Raw genomic sequence first — 26604 nt, forward strand, 5'->3', positions numbered from 1 at the left:
ACTAGGTGTGCTCTGGTCTGCTTGTTAAATGAGACCTGATGTTACTTCCACTTGAAATGAAGGCTTGCAGAACTCTGTGGTCAGGAGATGTGGTGTGTGGAGGTGTTTCTGCTCATCTTCTTGGGGAGAGGCCCTCTGCGCTGGTCTTCAGGCACACTTGCCCAAGAAAAGCAGTACTGGCAGAGTGCAGAAGGGCAGGACTTAGTGTAAGCAGGTTAGGCAGCAAGTGCTGGTGCTGTGCTGTTTATTGAAGTTGATTTATTCTGCGGGGTCAGGGAGGGAAATGGTGCCGGTCAGCTCCTTTGGGCCTGGAGAGGGGTCTCTGTGCTTGCTACTCTTAGAGAAGCACTCCCAGAAAAGTGAATTATCTCTTGTCATGCATCCCAGGCACTTTTCAGATTACTGTTTTCATGCTGTCCATCTCTGGGTTGCTTGCTTGCCTGGAGCAGCACAGTGCACTTTGAGCTCTAGCCCAGCCACATCTGCTGATGTTTAAAACTCCAAACATTAGGGACATGCTCTGGCAGGGGCCTGCACTGGTCTTCTGAGTGAGGGTCTCACTGCACTGGGACTGGTGCAGCTTTAACCCTGAAGGGCAGTTGCACCCAAGTGCGGGGGCATGGGATTTGGAGCAAAGAAGGCTAGGCAGCCGGTGTCCGGGTTAGCTGCCCTCAGCAGGTGTCTCTGCACCTATGCTGAGGGGCGGGGGAGGGAAATAGTGCCCGCTGGCTCCTTTGTCCTTGGAGAGGCATCTCTGCAAATGCCACCTCCCACAGATGTGCTCCGAGAAAAGTGAACAGTCTCTCCCTGAGCACCTTAGACAATTCCTTAAATCATGCCATCTGCCCTGGGACTGCTTGCCTGCCTTCTCTCCAGGACCAGGGCAGCCTCAGGGCTCTCTCCCAGCCAAACTCGCCAACCTCTAAAACTCCAGTCTTGGAGCTCTGCTGGTTGCAAAAACTTAAATTGAATGCCAAAAAATAGCAAAGTTGTACATTTTTATAGCAGGATACAAGTAAAACAATCTGATGATACCCATTTATAACTTTTGGCAAAGTCTCCATACAACAGTTTCTGGTTGATGTCGCTCTCTGACCAATAGGTAAATTCCATCTTTGCTTTCCATTTTTTCTTTAGGCAATGATATCACCACACTCCTTTATAGTAAACATACATTTGTCTACATTCCTTCTTTTTGGGAATAGCCCTTGTCTGGTCTAATTACAGTCCACTGTCCTCTTCTCGTCCTGGACAGAGCTGTTAATCCAAAGGTGGACATATGAACAAGCAGCCCGAAAAAGATACCTCTTTCTCTTGGATGGAACTTTAAGTTCCTGTAATAAGCCTATAGGTAACCTGTCGAGGAAACAAAGGAAAAATATCAGGAGCAAAGTCCAGAGGGAGGAAGGAAGGGTTAAGGGCAGGGGTTGGGAGGAGAAGGAGAAAGAAAGGAAGAGAGAGAAAGAGAAAAATTCAGATAAGACTAATAACTGAATTCTTGGATCTAGGCATCTTTGAACTCAGTAACTCACTGAGTCTTCTTGTCTATTTAGGTTAGTATACCCAGAATTTTTCTTAGTCTAATTGAGTTGGATTTCTATCATTTCTAAATGAAAAGTGTTGTGATTAATTTTTCCTTCTATAATCTTATATGGAATTTATTTTTAACTATGGCTTACATAATTACACTGTTACTTTGAGATGATAATCTGCTTAATTTTGTTTGAGAGTAATAAAATTAGAATTATTATATTTATGATTGATATTGTCATAGCTAATATTTACATTGCATTTTGTAAGTTCATATATATTATCTCATTCAATCCTTATAATAATCCTGTTGGTGCTATAATTATCTCTATTTTTCATAATGAGAAAGATTATGTACAGAGGGGTCAGTAAATTTTCCCAGGATCAACCAACATCAAAACTGGGATAAAAATGCAGATAGTTTGGATTTAAAATCTATTCTGTAAACCAATGAGCAATGCTCTTTTTTTTAACAGTTTTTGTTTATAAAAGAGAGAGAGAGAGATCTTCACTGATATTAACTTCTTTGTGTAATTATTCCAAACTTTCTTTACACATTAGTGAAGGCTTTATTCTCCCTTATCAAAAGCATGATGTGGAGCACCTGGGTGGCACAGTTGATTGGGCATCTGACTCTTGGGTTTGGCTAAGGTCTGATCTCAGGGTCTTGAGGTCAAGCTCTGAGATGGGCTTCCTGCTGAGCAAGGAGTCTGCTTGAATTCCTCTCTCCCTCTTCCTCTGCCCTTTCCCCTGCTTTCTTTTTCTTTATAAAATAAATAAATAAATATTTTTAAAAAGCATGGTGTGATGCACCTTCTCTTTTTTATTACAAAAGCATGTTTTTCTGTCAAAGTTCATTTGAGTCTCAGTCAACATTATTTTTCTATCCATCATCTATCTATCATCTATCTATCTATCTATCTATCTATCTATCTATCTATCTATCTGTCTGTCTGTCTGTCTATCTATCTATCTATCTATCATCATCTCTCTATCTGTCATCTATATCTTTATCAGGGCATGAAAGCTTTGAAGAGCTTATAATGAGTACTGTATAGTGAAACTTTCCTCTAGAATATATATTTCACAGACTTAAACATCATCTAATAATTTTTTTGACATGATGAGGAACATAAACATCTCTGTGTGGGCCTCAATATTTAACAAGTGAATTTATACCAGCACCTAAAGGAAAGTGTGGGGAGGAGAATTTCTATTTGTAATTAATATGGTAGAGGAAGTTTTTCTCTGCCAGTCAGTTTCCTAGAGAATGTTCCTAGCTGACATGTTAACTTCATCATAATTTAATTCCATTACTCTGAGGTAATCAAATCTAGAATCTCTTTGGCAAAGACCAGGGTTCATAAAGATTCACTTGAATTTCTTCTTTGAAGTTAAAAAAAGGCTCCAGAAATGTGCTTTCATTATCATTAAGGAGAACAGAGTCATTACTTTCCTGTCTTATGCTAGCTACCCAAATCCTGGGATAAAGAGAAGCAGACATAGAGTAGAAGCTCAGAGAATAAAAAATACTGTATGAGCTGCTATTTGTGGCTATACATGTGAAAACCCTATGCAGGGGCTCTAAATATGGTGAAGTCAAGCTGGGATTTGACTACCATTCAGGTAGTCAACCAGAAATGTAACAGTCAGTTAGACTTCTCCATTTTCCAGCTCAACATTTCCCTGCTTTATATTAATAAACTCCATGTTACTTATACACTATTCTTTGTGGAAAATTAAGAGAATTATATTCCTTCTTATGTGTATTAAGACATTTGGGTAAAATAACCCATGAGTCTTAGTATATTGTCTAAAATATTAAAAATAATACTGCATGTTATATGTCATATTAATAACAAATGACTACCTCAGATTTTTCAAAAAAATTTTTTGACACACAATGTTACATTAGTTTCAAGTGTACAACATAGTGATTGGACAAGTCTATACATTATACTATGCTCAACACAAGTGAAGCTCCCATCTGTCACCATACGACGCTATTACAGTACCATTGACTGTATTATCTATGCCATGCCTTTTATCCCCATGACTTATTCCATAACTGGAAGCCTGTATCTCCCACTCCCCTTTACCCATTTTGCCTATCCCTCTCACTCTCCCCTCTGGCATCCATCAGGTTGTTCTCTTTATTTACAGGTGTGATTCTGCTTTTTGTTTGTTTATTCATTTGTTTTGTTTTTAGATTCTACCTATGAGTGAAATCATATGGCATTTCTCTTTCTCAGTCTAATTTATTTCACTTACCATAATACCCTGTAGGTCCATCCATATTGTCTCATATGACACAATTCCCTCCTGCATAATATTCCACTGTGGGATATGTGTGTGTGTGTGTGTGTGTGTGTGTGTGTATCACATCTTCCTTCTCCATTTGTCTATGGATGGACACTTAGGTAGCTTCTATATCTTGGCTATTATAAATAATACTGCAATAAGTACAAGGGTGCATGTATCCTTTTACATGTTGAATATATCATGCCAGCCACAGAGATCTCTGTGGACAGGTCTAGCCTTATGTGTCTACTCTTGTAGGTTAAGGATCTCTTGTACCGAGCTGCTTTCAGGATTTTCTCTTTATCTCTGAAATTTGCAAGCTTCACTATTATATGTCAAGTTGTTGACCTATTTTTATTGATTTTGAGGGGAATTCTCTGTGCCTCCTGGACTTGAATGCCTATTTCCTTCCCCAGACTAGGGGAAGTTCTCAGCTAAAATTTGTTCAAATAAACCTTCTGCCCCCCTCTTATGCTTTTCATCTTCTGGGATGCCTATTATCTGGATATTATTTTGCTTTATGCAATCACTGAGTTCTCTAAGTCATCATGATCTAATTGTTTTCTTTCTCTCTTCTTTTCAGTTTCTTTATTTTCCATCATTTTATATTCTGTATCATTGACTCACTCTTCTGCCTCGTTCATTCTCATTTTTATAGCCTCCCTTTGGGACTTCATCTTGGTAGTAGCATTTTTAATATTTGCCTGACTAGATTTTAGTTCTTTTATTTCCACAGTAAGGGATGCTCTAGTGTCTCCTATGCTTTTTTCCAAGCCCAGCTAGCATCTTTATAATTGTTGTTTTAAATCTAGTTCTTACTTCTTACTTATATCCTTATTGATTAAATCCCTGGCAGTGAGTACTACCCCCTGTTCTTTGTTTTGAAGTGAATTTCTCCATCTTGTCATTTTGTCCAGAAAAGAAAGAAAGGCAGAAAAAGAAAAACAACAACAAGAAAAACTTCAAGAAGTGTTTCTGTTGTATGCTGTGGGCCTCTTCTGTTGTGTTTTGGCTGCTTTTTCCTACTGGTCTATCCTCTACAGAGGTCCTCCTTGCTTAGTGGGGAGTGTTGGGATACTTAACTAGGTGTGCTTTGATTTATTTGTCAGGATAAACCTGTAAAGGAAAAGAAAAGAAAAGGAACGTAAAAGGAAGGAAAAGAAAAGAAAGGAAAAGAAGGAGAAGAAAAAAAAGCCTGATCCAAGACAAGAGAAAAGGAAAAGGATCAAAAATGCAAACAAACAAAAACCTATAAACCTGATTCCAAAGAATAAGAAAGAGAGAAGGAAAAAAGAGTAAGAAAAGAGAGGAAAAAAAATAAGACTGATCCATAAAATAAGAGAAGGAAACAAACAAACCAACAAATAGACAAAAAAATTATAAGCCTGATACCAAAAAAAAAAAAGAGAGAAAGAGAAAAGAAAAAATATATATAAAAGATAAAAAATAAGAAATAGAAAAATAAAAAATTTAAAAATGTAAAAAATTAAGAAAAGAGGAGGAAAAATAAAGAGAAGTAAGCCTGGCCCTATTTCCATTAGAAGCTGTTTAGGAGCAGTCTTTAATCAATAGACTTGGTAGATTCGGGGGCCTGTATTGGTCTTCCGAGGGCGAGGCCCTCTGGACTGGCTCGCAAGCTGACTTGCCCTCCTAAAGATGTCCCTGCCAGGCCAGGGGGATGGGGTTTAGGGTGGGGACTCCAGCCTCCACTGGAGGCACTGTGTGTGTTTCTCGATTCTGACTGTGCTGGTGGGTAGGGGGGTAGGGGGGAAGAGGGGTGGTAGAGGAGGAAGAATATGGCATCACCCTGCCCCCTTGGCCCTGGGGAGGGGAACTCCTGGCCTCCGCTGTTCAGGAGGCCCTCTCAGAAAAACGAATAATCTGCTGTGCCCCCGCTTTTGTCAGTTCCCTGCCCTTAACCTGGCTGTGCCCGGGGCCACGGGCTCACCAGGAGCCACAGATCTCCTACATTTTACCTCTGGCCAGTGGCTGGGATTCAGAACGCCAAGTTTTAAAGGGCCTGGCAAGGTGCAGGCCCACTCCGGTCCCTGGAAGAGAGCCTCGCAGCTCCATCCGGACAGGAAACACGGTAGCACGGTGCTGGCGCAAAGGCTAGAGTTTACTGTAACGCTCAGCAAAAAGCTGGAAACAGGTTATCGGCCATCACCAGGGGACTTAGTCCCCTACTCCATTCTGTCTGAGGAAAGCAGTGGCGCAGGGGCTTGAATCTCTTGCGGTAGACGGTGAAAAGCGGCAGCCAGGTTATCTGCAGTCTGCCTGGCTTTCTGCTCTCTGCTCATTTCTGTCCCAGGAAAGCAGCCCCTCAGTGGGCGCTCAGAAATTTCAGCCTGTTGTGGCTCACAGCAAAAAGGTGTTAAGAGGTTTTCTGCCATCTGTACACACCTCTGACCCTGCTGTTGAGCGCTGCTCAATGGTTCCTGGCTGGTTTTTGTCCTTGCAGAGGCAAAATATGCTCTTCCAAATGTTCTCTGGGAAGGGGAGCGATGTTTCCCAGTGGGACCCAGGGGATCTCCTCACTGCGGTTTATTGTGCGATCCCTACCCGCCAGACTCTCTCCCACTTTCTCCCTCTCCCTGACTTTGCTCCACAAAGAGGGGTCCCTCCCCTTCAGGGTCGCATGGCTTTCCTCTCCCCCAATTCACGGCTCCAAACCTCGTTTCTGCCGCATTCTCTCCCTCCAGATGTGCAGATTGTTTTCTTAATCCTCAGATCATTTTCCCCAGTTGTTCAAAATGGTTAGATGTTGATCTAGCTGTGTTTGAAGGATGGGGCAAGCTCAGGGTCCCCCTACTCCTCTGCCATCTTAACCTCTTTCCACCTTGTGTCTTTCAGGGGTGCATTTATCTTTTTGAATTAATGTTATCATTTCCTTTGGAATTATTGGATCATACGGTATTTCTATTTTTAATTTTTTGAGGAACCTCCAAACTACTTTCCTTAATGGCTGTGCCAATTTACATCCCCACCAACAGTGCATAAGGTTTTTTTGTCTTGTTTTTTTTTGTTTTGTTCCACATCCTCACCAACACTTGTTATTTTTTGTCTTTTTGTTTTAGACATTCTGATGGGTATAAGGTGATCTCTCATTGTGGTTTTGATTTGCATTTCCCTGATGATTAATGATGTTGAGCACTTTTACATGTGTCTTTTGGCCATCTCTATATCTTCTCTGGAAAAATGTATATTCATGTTCTCTGCCAATTTTTTAATCAGATTTTTCTTTTGGTGTTGAGTAGTATCTTTTTTTTTCCCCCAATTCTTTCCTCAAAACCCCATATCAAGTAACTCATATACTACTTATAAATATCATCTTTTTTTAAAAAGCAAAACTAGTGGTTTATAGTTTGCCTGTTGAGCCCTTATGTGTGTGTGTGTGTGTGTGTGTGTACTTATCAATCTACCTACCTACCTACCTGCTTGCCTACCTGATTATCTACCTACTTCCCTACCATTATTTTCTGAGTATCCATGAAGTCATAATTTCACAAATATTTTATGAATCAATTTTTGTATCATAATCTGAAATTATCAAATCATTTCGTTATAGTAATCTTTTTACTACACAAGATAACAAGTGTTCTAAATTTTTATAAGAATTTAAAATATTAACCAGGATTAATAATAAAATTAGTAGAAATCATGAAGTGTATTTCAAATAAATAATTATTGAGCATTGAGTTAAGCTTTATCACATGAAGGTAAGTCTTTTAATTTAATATTGAGAATCCTGTGTGGTTTTTTAAAAGATTTTTTTTATTCATTTGAGAGTGAGAAAGAGAGAGAGAGGGAGAGGGAGAAGCAGACTCCCCAGTGAGCAGGAGCCTGACGCAGGGCTCAGTCCCATGATCTGAGGATAATGACCTGCGCCGAAGTCAGATGCTTAAGTTAACTGAGCCATGCAGGTTCCCTGAGAATCCTGTCTTCAACATAGATAATAACTATGCTCAGCAATTGAAAGTATACTACAAAATTTTGTCCTGGAAGAACTAATGAAAACACTTTTACCTCATCAAGACTATACTGAAACCCTCGGGTTGTGTTTCAAAAAACTCAATCCCAAAATGCAGTTATCTATTCCTATGAATATATTTTTCTTGTGAATTCCTGTGAATCTCTTTTCATTTCCTACTTAGAAATTTAATAATTAATAATATTTATTAAAGACAACTCTGGGAAGGCCAAACATTAGACATTTCTTACACAACTGTCATATATTTTTCTTACTTAAAAGTGAAAGAGAGATTTTTATTTATCACACCACAGATCTATTTAGGTTCACAGTAGACATTTACAACTCTTTTTCAAAGAAGACTTTTTATTAATGATTTCCTCATGAATGACGTTTAGTCCCATCTGAAACCATAAATGATTGACACACATGGTGCTTTCTGTTATTTGGAAGGCATAATGACTTTTGACATAGGAGATGATTCCTTTCTTCAGTTTATTAAGAAAAATCAAATTAAGTCACTGATGTGACCTCAGTGTCTCTTGTGGAAGCTGAGACCTGTAAAGTACCCGTAAGCAACAGCATACTAAGGTGTTGTGGTTGGGGTCAGAGTAGAGAGAGAGCAGTTTGCTACAGTGGGAATCTATTTTTATTATTTAGTTATTTTTTTATTTGTTTTAATTAAAAAAATTTTTTAAATTAAAAAAATAATTATAATTATTTACGATTATTTTTATTCTTTATTATTTTATTATTTATTATTTATTTATTGTTTATTATTATTTATTAAAAGGAATTTATTTTCCATAGAGCTTGTAAAAATAATATACAACTTGAAACCAACTAAAAGTTGATCTGCTTTGTATTATCACCATGTGCTAGCAATTCTAAAATATGTCAGTGATAAAATAGTCCTTCCCTTTGGGACAGATTGCTTTCTTTACATATCTCACCATGACAGTACAGCACTGTCAGTATGTATTTGGAAATATTTTATTATTCAAGTATTTATGTAAATCCATCATTATGAGTCAGCCCATCCATCTTCCTTCTACTTTGATCTAACAATAGTGTTAACATTTAATTGTACTAAAGATAAGCCCCTCTTTTCCTTATTTTCATGCATTATCTTTACAAATTAAATGAGTGAAAAATGACATTATCAGTTTACATGTCTCTGGATCATAACAAGGTTAAGCATTTTATGTAGTTATTCAAAGGCACAGATAATCTACCTGATGAGAAAAATCAGCTACTGACTCCAAGCCCTGCACAAATAGCAGTGACCATGGATTCCCTCTTCAGATCTTCATTGTGAGTTTTCAGGATATTGATAATTGCTCTTTACTCTCAGCCAGATTATAATCCATGTATGAGTGAAGCCAGAGGGAATAAACTTGGAGTTGAGCAAAGGAGTTTCTTCTCACACATACTGAGGCTTACTCCTTTGACCTTAATATTGGTTTCCTACAAGAATTGAATTCTTGAAACACCACTGGACAACCTGATAAAGCAAAGCCAGGCTGATTAGAATTCACTGCAGAAAGAAAGAACTCCACTATGATTGTCTTAACAGTGTCTTAGGAGGGGTGAGTCAGAGAAGAACATTTATAGAATTTGGGGGCTTGTGTTCAAGAGGTTTAAGTTGAATCTCTCAAAGTAGGGAACTGCTTGGGACTAAGCCAAGATTCTGACATAATAGTTTGATTGGTAGACATGGTAAGGTAAGGCTCCAATGGTGCCCTTGAGTCTGTGAACACCAAGTGTTTAAAAAACATGATTTTTGAGACCCTTAGGGGAAAAAATAGGACTTCCCTATTATACCATAATTCTAATTACTTTTACGGCACTGAACTTCACATGCAACAGTTTCTAACTTGTCCTGAAGTCATCTGACCTCCATTCCCTACCTTGTGGATCCTATAGTAGTCTGCTTCACAAATGTGTGGTCTATTAATACATTTAAAATAGATTTTAGAGTATGTGATTTGGCAGTACGCTTGTGATAAGTTTGGGCATGGGCTTTGGAATAAGAGGATTGGAGTTAAACTTTCAACATCTCTACTTACTGGCTAAGTCAAGTGATCCTCTGGGAATCAGTATCCTCACCTATTATGTGAAGGTAATAAAATGTTTAATTTTTTTCTTAAGATAAAATTAGTGTGGGGCGCCTGGGTGGCTCAGTCGTTAAGCGTCTGCCTTCGGCTCAGGTCATGATCCCAGGGTCCTGGGATCGAGCCCCGCATCGGGCTCCCTGCTCGGCCAGGAGCCTGCTTCTCCCTCTCCCACTCCCCCTGCTTGTGTTCCCTCTCTAGCTGTCTCTCTCTCTCTCTGTCAAATAAATAAAATAAAATCTTTAAAAAAAATTAGTGTGCAATAAAAATAGTAGATAATTGAATATTGAATTTGAGAAAAAGACTTTCAAGAATTGTCTAAAAAGAAAACAGAGAAATCACAAACTTAGTATTTAATGCTTAAACACATAAATCTGTGAGGGGCACACTTTGCTGTGTCAAAACACTGTTAAAACCAAAAGTAAATGATAAATTGAGATTTTTGAAAATCAATATGTAAAATTCTAATATACCATATTCATATCATGAATAAAGAACAAAGGACACAGACAAAATCCTCTAATAAATATAAAATAGATACATTAAATTAGGGAATAATTCACAACCAAAGTAATAAGGAAGAAAAATGCTCAGTATTACTTTAAGAAATTTTAAAATTAAAGCAAAATATGTTTTAGTTTACCAGTGAAATAAGAAAAATGGATATTATAGTAGAATCTGGTGTTGGAAAGACTGTACTATTAAAAACTTTTGGTAAAAGGAGCAAGTTTTGGGGAAGTAATTTGATAGCTCAAAAAAGGGATATAAATATGTTCAAAGCCTCCACCCCAGGAATTTCATATCAATACCTTACTTAAAAAAATAAGCATTGGAGAGCGCCTCGTTGGCTCAGTTGGTTGTGTCCAACTCCTGATTTTGGCTCAAGTCATGATCTCAGAGTTGTGAGATTGAATCCGTGTTGGGCTTTGCATTCAGCATGGAGTCTGCTTGAGATTCTCTCTCTCTCTCTTCCTCTGTCCCTCCCCGAGCTTGCTCTCTCTCTCTCTGTCAAACCAATCAGTCAATATTTTTTAAAAATGAGCATTGGAAGGGCGCCTGGGTGGCTCAGTCATTAAGCATCTGCCTTCAGCTCAGGTCATGATCCCAGAGTCCTGGGATCAAGCCCCATGTCAAGCTCTCTGCTTAGCAGGAAGCCTGCTTCTCCCTCTCCCACTCCCCCTGCTTGTTTTCCCTCTCTCGCTGTCTCTCCCCCTCTCTCTGTCAAAATAAATAAATAAAATCTTTAAAAAACAAATGAGCATTGGATATAACTCTTCAACTAACAGAGACTATTTAAATGTATTATGGGGACATCCTTATAAATTATATATAGTAGAATTACAAAGTCTTAATGACATGAGAAACACAATTTCTTAAAAAGTATATTAAACCCATATATTATAACCTTAATTTTCTTAATAAGTATTATTTATATGCACAAGATCTGGAATAGAAAGCATTAAAATGTTAACAGATGCTTTATTTATTTAACAGATATTTCTCGATCACTTTCTCTGTGCCCGATACTATTCTGGGAGCTTTACAAATATCAAACCAAATAATTTTGATTAAAATCCTATAAAGTGGTACTTTTATTATCCCTATTTTATAGGTGAAGAAACTATATTAAAGAGATCATGTTCATTACCAAAAATTTTCCAGAAAGAAAAATCCAGACCAGATGGTATAGTGTAGAATTCTATCAAACATTTAAGGAAGTCAGGATTTCGAGTAGTCTCTCAGCAATGGAGGAAGGATGAATATTCCAAACTCACTTTATGAGGCCAGCATAACCCTAATAGCAACACCTGAAACAAAATTACAAAATAAATTCCTAACCAATGTTTTCCATGTATGTAAATGCAAAAACCTTTAACAAAAGGTATTTAAGTAGTTTATCCCAGGAATGCAAGGTTAGCTTAACATTCAAAAATAATTGTAATGCACCATCTTAAGGGTCAAGGAGAAATGACTGAAGATAATTTCAGTAGAATAGCAAAAATATTCGACAAACTTCAACACCTATTCATGATAAAATAATTTTAGAAAACTAGTAATGTAAGGATTCTTTGATCTGTTAAAGGGCATCTATGTGTAATATACAGCTAACACTATACCAAATCGTGAAATGTTGATTATTTTCCTCCTGAGTTTAAAACAAGGCTATTATGTTCACTCTTAGTCTCCTGTTAAGTTTCATACTGGTAAGCCTGGCCATAGAGATAAATCTAGAAAATGCAAATCAAAAATATAAAGATTGGAAGTTTCTCTGTTGGTGTGTGGCATGATTTTGTATGCAGAAGATCTTACAAACAATCTTACAAATAACTATTAGAACTAACAGTGAATTGAGAAAGTTCTCAGAGAACAGCTTATTGTTCTAAAATCAGTTTTTATATACAATTGCAAACAACTGCAAGTGAAATTTTGTAATAATTCTAATTATTGAGGAGTTAATAAATATAAAAATATTTAGAAATAAATTTGATAGAAGTCATGTAAGCCCTCAATACTGAAACAATTGTTCAGAGAAACTAGCACCTAAAAAATGAACATTAAATAACACAAAACAAATGTATGTGTTGGAAGACACATGTTTTAAAGATGTCAGTTATCACTTAATCGATTCATAAATTCATTGTCTTCCCAGGTATTATTCCAGCAGGAAATTGTTTCTTGTTTCTCCTCTCTCCCTCTCTCTTCTTCTCTCTCCCTCTCTCTCCCTCTCCTCATCTCCCTCTCAACCTCTCCTTCTCTCTTTCAGAATTTGACAAGCTGATTCTGAAATTTATATGGAAATACAAAGGACCTAGAATCCTGAAAATGAAAAAAAAAAAAAAACAATTAGGAAGGCTTACACAAGCTGTCTTTAGGAATTATTATTAAGCTAGAGTAATCAGTATAGCATTGTACTGGCATAAGGCATGACAGATCAATGGAACAGAAGAGTTCAGAAAGTTTCACTTATACAGTCAATTGACTTTCATCAAAGGTACTACTGAATCATTCCAATGAAGAAAGAAAAAATCTTTTCAAGAAATGGTACTAGAATATCCCTAAGAAATAAAATGAATCTCAGTCCCAACTTCACACCAAACTCATAGTTTTAAAAAATGGTGTCTTTGTAAGGAAGGTAAAACAGTTGATCTGGTAAAGACAAATTTTTTTTCTTTTTCTGAATGCTCTAAAGAGGAAATGACAAATAATTTCAGATGTTATTGCCTTGGCATAGATGGACCAGAGAATCAGATCTTGTTCTACTTGTCAAGAGAAGATAAAATTCTGTAAGACCTTAAGATACTCTCAGGGGTATCTGTTAAGTTATTGACATAGTCTTAAACCAACCTGTTTATTGTTTTCAGAGCATTAAAGAGGAACCCAGATGGGATTCTTTCAGCTACATCAGTCTAGAGGATAAAATGCCCTTATTTTGATGGCATCCTTCTCTGGGTCCAGTACTAGAAAAATACAAGTGACAAATGCTGGCGAATCACTTTCAATTTATTTTATCCTTCCTACTTCAATAACAAGGTATTTTTCCTCTTTTAAGTATCTGGTATTGAGGGTTTACCATCATTTGGCCAGATGAGTGGATTGGGGAAGATTAAGATAATCTGTTTCAATTGTGCTGGCAAATTTAGTGGTTTTCTTTCACAAAGTATATTATTTCAAGACACGATGAGATTCAGGTTGACTGTGTTGAAAGAACCAGACCAGCATCTGGGGCAAGGCCTTGGGACTAAGGTGCTAAAGCATCAGACACTAATCCTAAGGGGAAGTGTGGGGAATCTCAATATGGGATTTAAAAGGAACAGTGATGAAAGCACATAAATCCAGGAAGACTGAACAAAATGTAGACATAGGCAGGGTAGAGCAATTCCTTCACTCTGGAGGGAATGAAACCCTCAGGATCACTCTCAGGTGACTTCACAAAGAATGGGGAGAGACCAGCAAAAATTCTAGAAGGAACCAGTGCTAGAGAAATGTTGGTGCTAAAGTAGATACTTCAAAAAGAACTCCGGCACAAAAACTAAGGCAGGAGCTCAGTTGTTAGTTAGACCTCCAGTATACAAGGCAGGGGTGGGGAAAAGGGCGAGATGTGGGGCAGAAGGCCTGCATTTTGGGAATAAACTTGAATCTGTGATCACACATGGAGAGAGCAAAGGGTTGTCTTCTTCTCAACCACTCTACCTGAATCCATCTTGGTTTTCCTTAGGCCTCCAGGAAGGTCAAAGAATGCATAGTCTTAACTTTATATTCCTTAATTCTGAGCAGTGTTGCTGTCCTGGTCTTCTGCCTTATCATCTCTGCTAGTGAAGATGGATTCAATAGTATGTTTCATGACCTTTTTCATCAGCCTACCCATAAACTTTAGAACTCTTTTTAAAAGTATGATTTAAAATCCATCACATTAGCCTGTTCATCACATTCATTCCATTTATGGATCCTTTTTTTTTTTTTTTTTGGCATGAAGTCCAAGAAATCTTTGCTTAGTCCTGGTTAAGATTCCTATGCACTACCCCCATCTGAATCAGAACTTCTTGGAGCTGGAGCCCAGGAATTGACATGGTAAACAAGTATCTGGGGTGACATTAGGGACACCAAAGTTTCAGAATATAGTTAAATAACATGAGAGAAAATGGGAAGATAGTGAAAAAATGAAGCAAACTCAGTCATAGCATAATCTGGAGAAATGCCACAGAACCAGGGACTAGCTTTCTTGGTCCCCTTTTAATTTCTGGCTTGCTTTCTTTCGTCTTCTCTCCTGATAAGTTTTTCTATTTGGAAGGCAAAGTTCCACTGAAACAGCCCCCAGTTGTTTCTCCTAAGATTTACTACTTCACATGCTACCTCATAAGGAGAAAAGTGACCACAGAAGAGTGCAAGAAAATGTTAAAAATCTGTTCACTTATCCTTGGTCCCAGAGGACTCTTTAAAAGCACATGGATCTGAAGCTAGACTCAAGGAAAAGGAACTCTTCTAGCCTCTCTTTCTCTTTTGGCTGTTAGATTCATTTTCCTCCCTGAAAAGGTACAGGGGAAAGAATGTGGGGTTTAGAGGGATTATTAAGGTAAGAGAAAAACAGAATCCTGATTTTTCCACCTGAGGCCAAGTCTAGAAAGAAAGAACTGGATTCAGCTAGACTCTTCAGATAATGTTGAGGGAAGGTGTTTAACTACCTTCTGTCTAAAGGTGGAGTGGGTCCATTGCCCAGGGTTCTAGCCTAGAGGAAATTATCAAGTAGTCTGTAAACTGAGGCAGAATCAGAACCTCTGACAAGGGTTCGACCCCTTGCATGGGAAAAGATCTTAATGAGAAAGACAATCTCCCCAGACCATTATGAGAAAGTGTTGGTTTTTGAGAAGGAATGACTATGTTCCTAGCAAATATGTATTGGCAACATATTTGTCAGTTGTTTTTTATCCTTGTAACATTCAACCATTTAAATATTCTTCTCTTTTAACAACTCCAATGATTAATTCATTTGTTGCCATTAAATGACAAAAGCACAAGACTAAGCCTTGAATGCAGAACATTAAATCATATGCTCATGGGGAAAAAAGAGCACTCACTATGTGGTTGGCATGGCTGGCTTTCATTTCTGTGCTTTGATTTCAATTCTGGGTTGCAGCAATCATAATTATGGCAATGCCATTTAGCCTACCTAGCCTCCAGGGGAAAAGATACCACAGTGCGTTAGAAAACAGTGACCGAAGACAGCATTTACCACTGAGGTCTTTAGCTATATGAGGCTTGCAGGAAATGCACCACAAGCCTGTTTGCAAGAGGGTGATCTAAGAAAAATACTGGTGCTTATGAACAGTAATGATTATCACAGTTCAGAGAACAATTTTAATGCCACGTCGTCAAAAAATGACCCTGGGAATCCTTTCTAACATTCCATGTTAGGCCTCTAGCCAAACACCATGGTTAAAAGTAAATGTGACAAAGAAGCTGTGTGGGTTTTAGAATTATAATCTGTAATTTTTTGCCAGCTGCCTCTGACAGGGTCTTTATTTCAGAGTGTCTGTTACTTAGAAAAACATTTAGGAGGAGGTGAAATGTGAATTCATTTTCACTTATGACTCAAGCCTGATTTGATTACAATAGGCTCTGTAGGACTGTTCAACCTTGCTAGTTGTCATGGAATTTTATTTAATCAAGCGTTGTTTGAAACAAGTGAGCTAAAGCTTTCTCTCTCTCTCTTCCCCTATTTCTATGTGTGTAGATTTTCATTATAATTGTACTCTTCCAAATGAGACTTGACTTGTCTTTTGTCATTTTTATTTGCCAACAGTATTTGCCAGTGTATATAGTAATAAACTAATTTATTTTAGAAAAAAATAATTGAAAGGCATACAAAACTATATTCACATTCCAATTAAAATGCTTCCTAATGAGGCTAAACTAAACTAATGTTGCATCTAGTACATAAAAGTAGTGAAACAAAGCACAGTTATTGCAAATATCTCTAAAATTCTGACATTAAAATACTTTTAAGATCATCTTTTATTAAATCATATTTAGTGGTCTCTTTTACCTAATTTATTAGAATATTAAAAACAGTTATATTACTGATGATAATACTGAGATAATCATAACAATGTTTATCATAACAATATCTGGCCTTGAGTCCTATGGGCTGGACCTGAAGCTCTAGCTTCCATCTAGAGGGGAGAGAGAGATTGGGAGCGAGCAAGGGAGGGAGAGATGAATGGATTCTATGTACATCCCTTTGGCCTCACCATAGACAAAATAAACCAGAATCTCTGGGATAGACTCTAAGTTTGTTTGTTCTTAAACTTCTTATTTTGAAGTATAGGCAGCTGTCAGATATAATACAGAAAGAACAACACTCTTGAATAGACCTCAGTGTCTACCAGTGGTAACATCTTGCATAACTATAGTACAAAACCTTAACCAGGAAATTGATTTCCATACAATTTATCCACTGTATTTAAATTTCACCAATTTTACATGCACAAATGTGTGTATGTTGGTTTGTAAGTATTTACTTCCATGCAAATTATTACATATGTAGATTTGTGTGGCATCAACCCTGTCAAAATACAAAACCGTACTATCACAAAGATCCCTTGTGCTACCCTCAGGATCACAGCTACTCCCTTTCTCCCCTGGCGAGCCCTAGCAACTACTAATCTATTCTTCTGCTCTATAATTTTGTTATCTCAAGAATGTTATAGAACTGGAATCATGGAGTGTGATCTTTTAGGATTGAATTTTTTTTTACTAAGCATAATTATCTGGAGAGTCATCCAGGTTGCTGTATATATTAATAGATTATTCCTTTTGATTGCTCAGTAGTATTCCATGGTACAATGTTGTGCTACATGTGGACCATGGTACCACAGTATGTTTAATCATCTATCCATTGAAGGACATCTGGGTTGCTTCCAGTTTGAGGTCATTACAAGTAAAACTACTGTGAACATTTGTGCACAGGTATTTGTGTGAATATGTTTTCTAAGGCATAAAAACCCAAATGTATAACAGCTAAGATTATATGGTAGTTGGATATTTAGGTTTATAAGAAACTGCCAAATTGTTATTTTAGCCATTCTGATAAGCATATAGTGATATTTCATTGTGGTTTTTCTTTGAATTTTCCTAGTTACTAAAAATGGTGAACATATTTTCATGTGATTATTTACCATCTCTTCAGTGGATATCTGTTCACATTTTCTAATTGGAAATGTTTGTCTTTTTACTATTGAGTTTTGAGAGTTCTTTATTTATCCTAGATACAATTCCTTGTTGTATTTGTTGTTTTCAAATATTTCTCCCATCTGAAATCTTCTTTTCAAACTCTTCACAGGGTCCTGTGCAGAATGAAAGCTTTTAGTTTTGATGAAGTTTTATCAGATTTTCCTTTCATGAATCATGTTTTTTGGTATCGAGTTTAAGAACTCTTTGTTTATTTCTAGGTTCTGGATTTTCTATTTTCTTTCCCCTTCTAAAGGTTTTTATAGTTTTCATGATCCATTTTAACATAATATTGAATATGAGGTGTGAGATTTAGGTAGGGGTTCATTTTTATGCCCACGGATGTCTAATTGCTCTGCACCATTTGTTCAAAATTTTGTCTTTCCTCCATTGAATGGTTTTTGCACCTTTATTAAAAAAAAGTCCCAAAACATGTTAACCATATTTGTGTTCCTCTATTTCTGAAGTCTTAATTCTGTTTAATTGATCTATGTGTCTATCCCTTTGCCAATACTAAGCTGTCTTGATTACTGTGCCTATATAGTAAGACTTGACATTGCATAGAATGACTTCTCCCACTTTGTTATTCTTTATCAGAATTGTTTTAGGTATTCTAGGTACTGTGCCTTTTAATATAAATTTTAGAACAAGCTTATCTATGTTTACAAAGACTTTGATGGAATTTTCAGAGGAATTGCATTAAGCCTATAAATAAGTTTAAGAACTGATATCTTCACTATGTTGACTCTACCAAGCTATTAACATGGTATGTCTATTTATTGAGGTCTTTTATTTATTCCATCATCATTTTGTAATTTTCAGTACAGAGATACTGGGTTTGTTTTGTTAGCTTTATAATTAAGTATTTCATGTTCGTAGCTCAATTGTAAATTTCTATTTTCACATGTTTCGTATTAGTATATAGAAATGTAATTGTTTTTTGTGCATTGAGCTTTGTTGTTGTGTATGGAAATTGTATCCTGTGACATTGCTGAACTCATTTGTTTTTGAACAATTGTATGAAGATTCTTTGGAATTTTCCAGATATACAGTCATGCCATCTGAAAATATGGGCAGTTTTATTTCATTGTTTTTAATCTATATGTTTTTCTTTTCGTCGGTTTGTACTGCCTAGAACTTCCCATAAAATGTTGAATAAGGGCACTAAGAGTGGAAATACTTGTTTCTTACTACCTCAGGACACACACATTCAGTTTTCATGTAATTGACATGTATTTACATGTATTTCATGTAAATTTTAAGTTTTTTGTAGATGATCTTTATCAAGTTGAAGTACTCCTTTAATCCTACTTGCTGAGAGCTTTTATCATGAATGGCTACTGGATTTTGTCAGATATCTTTTCTTCATCACTTGAGATATGACTATATGAATTTTCTTCTTTAACCTATTGCTATGTCTTAGTTTATTTGGGCTATTATGACAAAATACCACAGACTGGAGCTTGTAAATAGAAATTTATTTCTCCCTGTTCTGGAAGCTAGAAGACTGAGATCAGGCCATTATGGTCAGGTGAGGACCGTCTTTCAGATTGCAGGCTTCTGATGTATCTTAATATGGCAGGAGGGGGCAAAGGAGCTCTTCTATGCCTCCTTTGTAAAGGTAGTAACCGCATTCATGAGGGCTCAGCCTTTGTGACCTAATCACTTCCCACAGGTCCCTCCTAATACCAACACCATGGACATTAAGTTTTCAACATATACATTTTGGGGGGACACAAACATTTAGACCATAGCCTCATATAATGGATTATATTGGTTGATTTTTGCCTGTTGATCCAGCTTTGCAAGCCTAGAATAAATGTCACTTGGTCATGGTGTATAATTCTCTTCCTACATTGCTGGATTCAATTTGTTAATATGTTATTGAATATTTGTGTGTGTAATGAGAGATATTGGTCTACAGATTCCCTCTTCCTCTCTTTCCATCTTTCTCTCTCTTTTGTATTACCTTTGTCTCGTTTTGGTGTATGGTAATAATGCCTCATAAATGAATTGGGAAGTGTTTTCTCTTTTTTTTTTCTTCTGAAAGAGACTCTGAAACTTGGTGTTAGTTATTCTTTTAAATTTTTATAGAATTTCTCCATTGAAATCATCTGAGAAGTATTAGTATTTTTAAAAATATCAACTTATCAACTGATTAATGTGTAGCCAAGGCTGAGCTAGTGGTTCCTTTTGGTGAATGGTAGGATAGATAGATCAACAGAGTCTCTCCACAGTTATGTTAGTTAAGTCATTTACATAAAGACCTAAGCCTCGGGGCACCTGGGAGGCTCAGTCAGTTATGCATCCAACTCTTGGTTTTGGCTCTGGTCATGATCTCAGGGTCCTGAGATCAAGCCCCATGTTGGCCCATGCTGGGTGTGAAGCCTGTGTAAGATTTTGTCTCTCCCTCTGTCCCCACCCTCAGGTTTCTCTCTCACTCTCAGAAAGACAAACGAAACAAACCCCACTCACACTTTCTCTCTCACTTGCTCACTTTCTCGCTCTCTAAAAAACAAACAAAACAAAACAAAAAACAAAAACAAAAAAATACCTCAGCCTAAGGTTTGGGTAGAAGAACAAGATCTAGGTCCGTGAAAGTTTGGAATTGGCAAGTTGTGCAGGGGGCCAGTCAAGCCAGTTAGTCCTCAAACATAGCCAGGTCCTAGAAGAGACTGATACACACATACCTATATAAGAAATAATACATACTGTTTTGCAGTGTGTCTTTTCTTTTTTCATTTTTCTTTGTTTTTAAGATTTTTCTCTTTAAGAAAGAGCAAGGGAGAGGGGAGAGAGAGAGAGTGTGAGAGTGAGCACGAGCAGGGGGAGAAGCAGACTCCCTGCTCAATCCCAGGACCCTGGGATCATGACCTGAACCAAAGGCAGACGCTTAACCGACTGAACCACCCAGGTGCCCGTGCAGTGTTTCCTTTTCTTTTTTTTTTTTTTCCTTTCTTTTTTTTTAAAAGATTTTATTTATTTATTTGAGAGAGAGAGAATGAGAGACAGAGAGCACAAGAGGGAAGAGAGTCAGAGGGAGAAGCAGACCCCCCGCTGAGCAGGGAGCCCGATGTGGGACTCGATCCCGGGACTCCAGGATCACGACCTGAGCCGAAGGCAGTCGCTTAACCAACTGAGCCACCCAGGCGCCCAGTGTTTCCTTTTCTTTCAACAGTATATTGAGGGTGCTTTTTTCCATTTTAGTGATACAAATCTAGCTTATCCTATTAATACAATATTACATAATGTAGATGAACAAAATATATTCATCCCTTCTGTTATTGTTGGATATTGATAATATCTCCATACTTTAAAATTTTACTGTATCTAAGTATTTTTATTTACATTAAATGAATTTAAGTAGCTTATACAAGTTGACAATACCCACCAGAGATCTTAAATGTCTGTCTAAACTTTCAGATTTATAAGATTGCCATAAGGTACATCTAGTATCATATGTCCTTAGAGGAAAAGAGAATAGAAAATCTAATTTGCCAGGAGCAGAATCAGGTGTTTTGCTTCCAGAGACTAAGGTCAGCTCCTCATGCAGAAGAAAATGGGTGTTTCATTGTAGTTTTGATTTGTATTACCCTGATGATGAGTGATGTTGAGCATCTTTTCATGTATCTGCTAGCCATCTGTATGTCTTCTTTGGAAAAATGTCTATTCGTGTCTTCTGCCCATATGTTAACTAACTGGAATTTATTTATTTATTTATTTATTTATTTATTTATTTATTTATTTTTTAAGATTTTTTTTTTTTATTTGACAGAGAGAGAGCACAAGCAGGGGGAGCAGCAGGCAGAGGGAGAGGGAGAAGCAGGCTTCCCACCAGAGCAGGGAGCCCGATACGGGGCTCGATCCGGGGACACTGGGATCATGACCTGAGCCGAAGGCAGACACTTAACGACTGAGCCACCCAGGTGCCCCAACTAACTGGAATTTAAATAAAAACTTGAAAAAAAATCCCATTTTTTCCTATGGGGGGGAAAGAAGAAAATGGGTGTTATTAATCTTCTACCCACGATGCTAAATTTTGGTAAATCCTGCCAAATTGTGCTCTAAAAACTTCATATGAAAGCATAAATGACAGTTCAAGAAAGAGTAAATGACAGTATGATTTTCCTCACAATTTTTCCAACATTGTATATTTTTTCAAGTTTGCTAATCTAGTGCAATATTATTTTTTATTTGCATTCTCCTGATCATAGCTAATTTTTAAAATGCCCATGCTAGTTAATCTAAATTTTGTAGTTATTTATCTGCTCATAAGACATTGTTCTATGAGGTTGTCTTATTACTGATTTAGAGTGGTTTTGTATGTTAGGAAGATCATATTTTTGTCTGTTACCTGTAGTGTATGTATGTTCTCTATACTTAGATTTGTCTTTTACTTTTTTAATGATACAGTTGGTCGGGACAAAACAAAAATAATTATGTGGTCAAATATGCCAATTTGTCCTTTATGACTTTGGGGATTTGTCATAGGCTTATGGTGGGTTTTTCTCATGCAAAATTCTAAATGTATTTATCACATTTCTATTGAGATTTTTGTGTTTTGAAGTTCTATTTTTTTTTTAAAGATCTTATTTATTTATTTGACAGAGAGATAGAGAGAGAACACAAGTAGGCAGAGGGAGAGGGAGAAGCAGGCTCCCTGCAGAGCGGGGAGCCCGATGCGGGACTCGATCCCAGGACCCTGGGATCATGACCTGAGCCGAAGGCAGCCGCTTAACCGACTGAGCCACCCAGGCGCCCGAGATTTTTGTGTTTTGTGTATGGATTATTGATTTTGTTTCATTGATCCATTTGTAGGGACTCAGTGTTACCTCGTAACTCAGTTCCTTTGTACCTGGATGTTGACTAGGACATTGCCCTACTTCTCTTCCTGGCACCAAGCCCCCCTTGGGAGTTCCCTAAGGCAGAACCGCCATTAAATTTAGAGCTCACTAGCTTGTGCCTCAGAGCTGTATCATGGCCCAGCAGTTCCCCAGCAATTTAATTAATTACCTTGCCAATTGCCCTAGGGACTGCTCTGGCTCCTAAGTTAGGCTTTTTCTGATCCTGGGGAGTTTTCTGGTGTTCTCTTTGGAAAACTTTCTTTTTTTCAGAAATCCCTATTGAGTTGTCAGTTGCTCACCTCTGTGGGGTTTCTTTTTCAATTAAATCCCATCTGCTTTATACCTTTAAGAAATTCTTTAATAATCCTTGTCCTCCAAAGGCATTCTTCTTGTTTTTCTAGGATTTTTTTTCTGTTATTTCAGTAGATGTTAGGGAGGGAAGTAAATGAAAGTTTGGGTAGTCAGTCCTTTTGACCTAGAAATGAGTAACAGTTTCTTAAAAAGTCTTACTACAAGCACACTAAAGCCTAAAATGAGGGGTTGATTCCTAATTGGATTAGCATTCAAAAGAAGAAATATTTAATATAGATGATTTGGATTAGATAAGCAAGATGATGTCACACATTAAAGTTCACTTTTATACTTTCAGATATGCAGTTAATGAAGTCAAACATATAATTTGGTAAATATTAGTTTTTTGGTTAAAAGATTCAATCCTTAACATGGATTCAAATAGACTAATTCCTAATCAAGGTAAAAGCACCTTAAACTGTTAATAATAATGTTTAGAATAATGCCAGTTAATGACATTATTAAATAAAATTATTATAAAGATGCCATGCATTGAGGACTCTGTCCACACATAAACCTGCAGATCAATGTTGATAGCAGCTTTATTCATAATTGCCAAACTTGGAAGTAACAAGATGCCCTTTGGTAGATGACAAATAAGTAAACTGTGACACATCTAGACAGTGGAATATTACTCAGTACCAAAAAGAAATGAGCTATCAAACCATAAAAAGACATGGAGAATATTAAATGTGTGTTACTAAGTGAAAGCAGTCAATCTGAAAAGGCTACATACTGTTTGATTCCAACTATATGATATTCTGGTAAAGACAGAGCTAAATTCTACAGATCTAATCTACAGCATGGTGACTATAGTTAACAATACTGTCTAGATATTGAAAGTTGCTAAGAGAGTAGATTTTTAATGTTATCATCACAAAAAATTGGCAATTCTTTGATTACTGACCTTATTGTGGTAATCATTTCACAATATATTCTTGTATCAAATCACATGGCATTCACCCTTAAACTTAATATGTTCCAGTCAATTCTATCTCAATAAATCCAGAGAAACATAAATGCTATCATATGAAATGATTTCTTTTGGTTTAATAAATATTCCAATATAAGGATATTTTAAGTGTATAGATTTTATGTTAGGAAATTTATTTTATTTTTTCAAATTACTTTCTTTAGTGGAAACAAAGACTAAGAATAGAGTATGGCTATTGATTCTCCAGTGAATAGTTTCAGTTAAAATCCACATGTGCAAATGTCTGGATTTTCATGAATGAGAGACATGCATCTATTCATAAAAATTATTGATGACCTACAATGTGCCAGACATTAGACAGTACTAAGTCCCAAGGATTCTCTGACAAACACTTCAACTCAGAAGCAGGAGTCAGAGACTGCACTGATGTCTGGAAAGAAGAATTTTCCTTTTTCTTTTTTATTTTCCCCATCAGAACACAAACCGCAGCCAAGGCATGAGGGGCAAAAAAAGTTCAAATATTTGCCTTGAAATTATTTATTACTCGAAAAGATACCATTTGTACTCACTGAGGGATTGGATATGGAATATTTTCCTCTCTTTTTGTACATCCTGATGTGACAACAGGAGTGTAATAGCAACAAAACCTGTAAAATACTTGCAAAAACCCAGTATTTTAATTCTGGCTTTATTATGGTCTTATTGCCTCAAGACTATAAAAGGACAAACAAAAAAATTATAAGATACTCATGACATTACCTTAGTAACCAGAGTTCTGGAAGCGGCTCTTCTATAAAATAGACAGCTATTTATCCCGTGTTCTAAGTGTTCTTTAGCTTTTCTGCATTGTCACTTTTCTTCAGGATTTGCTCTAGGAATGTCTCCTCCCAATTTTGTGTACCTGGCAAATGTTTACATGTTGCTCAAGTTCAAGTACGAATACTGTATATTTTTCCTTGGCCCTGTCAGCTCTTGATAGCCAGCTAAAATAATCATGTCCTGATTTGTGTTCACCTAGAATTGAATATCCAAACTCTTATACCATCTACCTCATGTCTTGTTATTGTGTTTAGTGCTCACTTGACTAAAGGTTTCTTGGGAGCAGTGACTGGCACACAATAGACTCTAAATAATTAGTAGTTTTAAGATTTCCGTTTATTATACAATGCCTTGCACATCACAGACAATAAATAGTTCTTCTTTAATTGAGCAAGAGTAAATAAATTCTATTTTCTTCAAAGCAAAATGTAAAATTTACCATAGGAAAATAAGTAGTAATGATTCCAATTCCTGACCTTTAGTATTATAAAATAAAATCAAGCTATAGTTTGTTTCCTGAGATTAAGAGTCTCTTATGATTTGTCTCTCTCTCTGGTTTCATCTTGTTTCATTTTTCCCTCCCTTCCCTTATGATCCTCTGTCTTGTTTCTCAAATTCCTCATATCAGTGAGATCATATGATACTTGTCTTTCTCTGATTGACTTATTTCGCTTAGCCTGATACCTTCTAGTTCCATCCACATCATTGCAAATGGCAAGATTTCAATTTTTTGATGGCTGCATAATATTCCATTGTGTGTGTATATATATATATACACCACATCTTCTTTATCCATTCAACTGTTGATGGACATCTAAGCTCTTTCCATAGTTTGGCTATTGTGGACATTGCTGCTATAAATATTGCTAGAGTGGAGGGAGGTGGGAGGGATGGGCGGCTGGGTGATGGACATTGGGGAGGGTATGTGCTATGGCGAGCGCTGTGAATTGTGCAAGACTGTTGAATCACAGACCTGTACCCCTGAAACATATAATAAATTATATGTTAATAACATTTTTTTAAAAAGCTACATTTATTTTTGGATTCCCTTCAGTGCAATATACTTTGCTTTTCAAAAATAACTTTCTTCAAGAATTTTGAAGGCAAGTTTTCTAAGTTCCAAAGTCTGACTTCTTGTCCTATTGCCTCATTTCTGTCACAGCTATGAGCCAGTGGTTGGCCTTGCGTGCTTTGACTATTAAGGTCTTAATGTGTTCAGAATGGCTTTTTAAATTTACAAATATAGTGTCTCATACAGTCTTCTTTATACCATCACTTCAACACATTTTAGGTAAAAATTATTTAAAGTTAGTCTGAATGGACAAGAATTACCCAAAAAATAATAATAATTGAGTCCAAGACAAAAAGTAAGCTGGCATAACAGAATATAGATAACGATCACAATGATGACAACTGAAACTTTGCAAGAAGAATGTCTCCAAACATTAATAATCAACACCAATAGTGACAACAGCATCAGAGTGAGAGAACAGTATAAATACTCTTTTAAAATATATTTTAGGATAAAATTCCAAGACACTCTGGTAGGCTAGTAACAATATACCTCTTAAATCATAGGGTGCCTGGGTGGCTCACTCAGTTAAGCATCTGCCTTCAGCTCAGGTCATGGTCCCAGGGTCCTGGGATCGAGTCCCATGTCAGGCTCCCTGCTCAGCAGGGAGTCTGCCTCTCCCTCTGCCCCTCCCCCTCCCCGATTCGTGCTCTTTGTCTGTCTCTCTCTCCTGCAAAAATAAATAAAAATCTTAAAAAAATTATAAATATAAGTTACCCAACTTATATTTCTCACCTCTTCGACAAATGGTGTTAAATCCATTGCAACTTATCTTGCTTGAATTTTAGGTTGTGCTTTAGAGTTCAATTAATTTCAGAAGAACAAAGAACACAAGTGTTCTGATAACCTTTCTTTCTTTTCAATCAGATCATTTACAAAATAGATAAATATTAAAATTTGTATTGAACATCTATTGTGTGCCAGGCACTGGGCTAGGCACTAGG

The sequence above is a fragment of the Neomonachus schauinslandi genome, chromosome 12 (assembly GCF_002201575.2).
Source record: "Neomonachus schauinslandi chromosome 12, ASM220157v2, whole genome shotgun sequence".
Lineage (NCBI taxonomy): Eukaryota > Metazoa > Chordata > Mammalia > Carnivora > Phocidae > Neomonachus > Neomonachus schauinslandi.